Genomic DNA, 5,671 nt, shown 5'->3' on the forward strand with positions numbered 1-5,671 from the left:
TCTCTGTGGTTTTGGAGCCTGTCCTGGAACTAGCTCTGTAGACCAGGCTGGTCTCGAACTCACAGAGATCCGCCTGCCTCTGCCTCCCAAGTTCTGGGATTAAAGGCGTGCGCCACCACCGCCCGGCTTGGAGGCAATTTCTTAATCAAAGTTCCCTCTTCCCATATGACTCTAGCTTGTATCAAGCTGTCAAAATTCCAACCAAACAACAACAAAACACTAGCCAGCACACTGCCACAGAAGTGCACACTTACAAATAGCTAAAATAATAATGTATTTGTATTACATTTGTTTTGCCACAGGTACTCTCACTAGGAAGCTAAGGAACTTGAGTTCCAAGTCAGCCTGTGCCATACAGCAACTTAAAAATAAAAATTAAAGAGGGAGCACTTGGTATGGAGACAGGAGTGAACCAACACCAGCAAACACTGGTATATCACCCTATTCAAAGCGTCAACTCTGACACAGGTATCTTCATAAATTTTAGGGTTAAAAATAAACTCAAACACTGTGGAGGATCTCAGCATCCAGCAACGCCCTTTCACCTGAAAATTTCTATTTAATACACACTACCCCCCCCCCCCACTTCATTCTCTCTCCCTCCCTTCCCAGTCTGAGATAGGGTCTATGTAGCTCTAGCTGGTCTGAAACGGGCTACACAGACCAGGTTGGACTCAAACTCAGATCCTCTGCCTCCCAAGTGCCGAGATAAAAGGCGGGTACCAAGACTCAAGATTAATGCACTCTTCTGAGTTAAAGCGGTTTTGTGAATCTACTGTGATTTCATCTCACTTCTCTGAACTGAAGACTCTACTGACAATTCCATCTGATCTGATTACCTCCTCTTTGCCTTAAAAAGCACTTTAAGTATTAGAAACTGATGTCTCTCCACCATCTGGTAGTTTTTTGTAACAGCTCATAAAGTTATACCTTTATTCCTCAGTAGATATGAAGACTGTTCTTCTGATTTTCTGGTTTTCACCGACCTATACATTCACAGACCAGGACTGTCACAGTAGAGCACATGCCACCCCACATATAAGTACCCATGACTTCAACCATAACTACCACAAGTTCCTCTGAATTCATCAACTAAAACAGAACACAGGGTCAGGAAAAGGAGTCACTTGGCTCCTCAGTCATCCATGTGATTTTCCCTGACCCCTGTTCAATTACTCCCTTGGTTTTTAACCTTAAATAATTTTGCTTGCAAAGGATCTATTCCTTTTAAGGTGTACATATTTATATTTTAGTGATTTTAAACATTTATGAATATACCATAGGCTAGTCATTAGTCTCCCTACAAACACCTAGCAAACATTAAAGTTAACAAATACATTAACAAGATTCTACCAAGATCCAAACCTAAAATGTTTTGGTATCACTAATGTAATACATTTAGTTCATGGAGTCTGATGCCAGCTAATAAAAAGCAGCACTTTCCAATATTTAGACATACCATAAGAACTGAGATTCAAATAACAATATAAACAGAAGTTGGCCTTTATAATGTAAAATGTGTTTACTGAATGCATGTGTGTTGAATGCACGCAGAACTATAAACATCTGAGATTACAGCCCTTCGCCACCATGCTTGGCCATTCATTGTCTTTGTGTGCTGTAAATATACATATACATTTGGAGGTCACAGATGGACACTGAGTGTCTTCTATTGTCACTCTCCATTCACCTTATTCTTTTGAGACAGGGTCTCTTATCAAACCTGTAACTCACTGATTTGGCAAGATTAGCTAGCTAGTTAGTATGGTCCAGGGGACCTCCAGTTTTGGCTTCCTCAAAGCTGGGATTATAGGCTGCACTTCTATGGAGAAATTTTAACATAGGTGATGGGGATCTCAACTTAGCGTCTCTTGTTTACCCAACAGCAATTTACTAAGCCATCTCCCCAACCCTTAGTTCACTTTTTATGGTAATGTTACCCTTTTTGGTTAGCCCACTAATATTAGTTCTCTAAATTCTAGAGGAACAGAACTTAAAGAATGAATGAAAACACACACACTAGATGGCTTATAGGCGGTGGTCCAGCTAATCCAACAATGGCTGTGTACAAACTGAAGCTTCAAGAATCCAGTAGCTGTCCATGAAGTTGAATGTCTCAGTTGGTCTTCAGTACCAGATGTAGTCAAGTTGATAGCCAAGAGCAACCATCACAAACCTACCCCTTGTCAATTTGACACACAATCATGCCTTGCATACAGTACTTCATGATGCCTTTTACAGAACTACTTATTCCCCTCTATCTACAGCTACTCCGTTTTTGACAGTTTAAATTTCCCATCAAAGTTATACCAAAATACCATAGGCCAGAGCCTATCAAAATCAAAGTAATTAGAGACATTTGCAACCCAAGCACACAGCAGAACAGGTTCCCCCACTATTCTCAAAGACTTGTAGACTTATTACTAAACTGTTCCCTGCTGGAAAGTTGTGAAAAAGTGTTGTGGCATTTCATTTGTATTTTAACAAGGCTTTTCCTGAGACGGGAAAGCAAAGCAGGCAGCCACTGCCTCTTACCTCAACCTCAGTTGGAAAATGGTGATCCTATGTCCAGGAGACCTCAGAATGAGACTGTGGCTGTAAGCTATCTCCTCCTGTTTTATAATCCTGTCTAGTGCTGGGATCAAAGGCGTGCACTGCCCGGTTTATATGACAAACTAAAGTGGCTGCTGGGATTAAAGGTGTGTGTTACCAGTGCCTGGTCTGTAAGGCTGACCAGTGGGGCTAACGCTTTACTTATTAAAATACAAATGAAATGCCACTACAAAAAGGTCATGTCATATGCGACAACAAATAAGGGGTCAATAAGGATCCACATGTAGGAGAAAAGGGACTCCTGCAGGCTGTTCTCTGATTTCCACTTGTGGCTTCTCCTTGAACCCCTAATCTTCCTGCCTGCACCTCCCAAGCACTGGCGTTCAAGGCATGAACCACCACCCGGAAATAGACTATTCATTTTTTGTTGTTGTTGTTGTTTGTTTTTTTATTTTTCAAGACAGGGTTTCTCTGTGGCTTCGGAGCCTGTCCTGGAACTAGCTCTTGTAGACCAGGCTGGTCTCGAACTCACAGAGATCCGCCTGCCTCTGCCTCCCGAGTGCTGGTATTAAAGGGCCACCACTGCCCGGCTTAGACTATTCATATTTACTATAATTAGTTATCTCTAAATGCTTACAGCTCATCCCAGCATAAATGTGCGCACTGTATTGCATGGTTTCAAAGAGCGACCTGTCACAAGGAGACAGTCTTCATCTGTTCTGAGCACAAACAGAATCATCTTAGGAAATCATACTTTCCATCCTCACGTACCCTTCCCAATAAGAATATAATGTCAATGGTCCTCCCTTCCTGACTTAAAGTATGGTCAGGACCTGTTCATCCCTCCAAATCCCTCTTAACTGACTTAAACTGCAGAATACTCGACGGTGCTTCGTGTTGTTGCTTTTCCCACTTCTGCACTTTTAATAAACTCCCTCCAAAACTGAATAAACATCAGCTCCTCTTCCAGGTCTTTTCAGATTGTCCTCCGGGTCTTCAGATCAACCCAGGCCTGGGTTTTCAAGCCCGCTTCGTCGAGCTCTAACTCCTGGAGAAGTACCACACTTAACTTGCAGCACGCATTCTAGCCCAAGCAAACGAAGTCCAAAAACCAGAGGATGGACAGGAGCGCTCAAACTCCCCGTAGCACAGAGCTGAAGATGCCGGACTTACAACTGCCTCTACCTGTCCAGGCGAGACAACGTCCTCAAGCCTTACTTCTGGGGCCCAGGAAGGAAACGAGCTTCCTGAGGCCTGACACACTCCGGGTTACTGGGGTCTGGCGACCCAACAACTAGGTCTGGACATGGGCCATGAAGAGGAGGAAGGTATGGTGTTTAGTGTCAAGGCGATCAAGACAGGTGGAGGGGAGATCAGAGTGGCCCGGCCGAGCACGGCAGGCAGAAGAGGCCCGCAGCAGAGGGCCGGGAACCCCTGGGCAGCTCGGGGGGCCGTGCCCGCAGCCCCGTGCCCCTCACGGCGCGGCCTAGAGCCGCGGCCTCGCGTCCCCATCCGTGGAGGCGCGCTCACCCAAGTCTCCGTTCCGGATCAGACCGCCTGCCCGGGGCAGCCACGGTGCTACTCACCCGGCCTTCCGAGACGATTCTGCCCATGGGCCACGGCGGCGGCAGCGCGGAGCACGGCCGCCCTGCGCTGAAGCCCGCCGACCGCCGGTGCCCGCCGCGGCGCCGACCCTCCGCCGATTCCGCAGGGTGAGCCACCGCGCGGGGTGGGAGAGCGGAGGCTGCCGGGAGCACACGACTGCGCCTGCGCGTGACTCGCGGCCGCAAAGCGGAGCTGCCCGGCTCGCACTGCACCCTGCTGACGGGAGGACTACACTGCACCTCCCCTCTGCCTGCCTGTTATTTCACCAGGAGATGTCGCTATTGGTGCAAGGTTTTGAAATCCCATAGGGTTCATGACTTTTGAGTAAGAGCGATGAGAATCCCCTATCAGGCTTTAGTTATTCATTCCCAACTATTCCTTTCTATACTAAAAGCTGAGAAAGTAGGCGATATGTTGCAGAATAGCATTGAAGAACATGCTGAGATTAGGGCCTCAGAAGAGAATAAAAGATGCAAAAGACCAAAGGAGGGTCAGAGAAACCCTGGCTTTGTGTAAACATGTTTGCAACAGCTTTAGTTGGGTGCAAAAATTATTTGAAACTGATAAAATTGTAGGATTAGATGGACCTCAGCACAAATGAACACACTGAATTGACAGTCAACTAAAATACGATATACAAGAAAGTGCTCAAATAATTCTGAAAGTTTGGAAACTGGAAAAGATGTATCACTTTATGGCAGATTAAAAAATAAATCAGCAACACTGTGCAGGTCTATTTCTGGACAAAAGTTTTAAATGAATTTTTTCGGGGGGGGGGCCTTTCGAGACAGGGTTTCTTTGGAGCCTGTCCTGGAACTAGCTCTTGTAGGCCACGCTGGCCTCGAATTTACAAAGATCCACCTGCCTCTGCCTCCCGAGGGCTGGGATTAAAGGCGTGAACCACCACTGCTCGGCTTAAATGAAATTTTATAAATACAATTCTTTTTTTTTTATTTTCGAGACAGGATTTCTCCGTAGCTTTTTGGTTCCTGTCCTGGAACTAGCTCTGTACACCAGGCTGGCCTAGAACTCACAGAGATCTGCCTGCCTCTGCCTCCCAAGTGCTGGGATTAAAGGCGTGCGCCACCACTGCCCGGCAAATACAATTCTTAATGAAAGAAAAAATTGGGAAATAGTTGGGATTTTGCTTTTACGGGGCCTGAGAGAGCAGCCTCTTCCATGGTGCCTTGGTTAACTGTCCACCATCCCATGTTCACAACCATCTGTAACTCCAGTCCTAGGTGATCCAGGGGCCTCTGTGAGCAACCAGCACACAGGTGCCACAAAGACTTACATGCAGATCACCCACACTCATGAAATAAATTAAATATATTTTAATTGAGATTTTAAAGCAAAATCAATTTGTTCTAATATATAGACTTCCATCTGGGTTTTCTGTTTGTTTTAATAATTTTTTGTTTATTTGCTTGTTTTGTTTTGGTTTATTTTTTTGAGACAGAGTTTCTCTGTGTATCCCTAGCTATCTGGAATTCACTTTGTAGACCAGGAGGAC

General features: G+C 45.4%; 1 protein-coding gene across 1 annotated transcript in view; it reads right to left on the reverse strand.

Moving 5' to 3' along the window:
- Rbm17 (RNA binding motif protein 17) overlaps window positions 1-4,281 on the reverse strand; it is a 24,396-nt gene extending 20,115 nt beyond the window's left edge. Inside the window, exon 1 of the mRNA XM_005354895.3 lies at window positions 4,140-4,281. The gene's annotated coding sequence lies outside the window, so the exon portion shown is untranslated. The remainder of the gene's footprint in view (window positions 1-4,139) is intronic.
- Window positions 4,282-5,671: the final 1,390 nt, after the last annotated feature.

Source organism: Microtus ochrogaster, chromosome 16 (genome assembly GCF_000317375.1).
Source record: "Microtus ochrogaster isolate Prairie Vole_2 chromosome 16, MicOch1.0, whole genome shotgun sequence".
Taxonomy (NCBI): Eukaryota; Metazoa; Chordata; class Mammalia; order Rodentia; family Cricetidae; genus Microtus; species Microtus ochrogaster.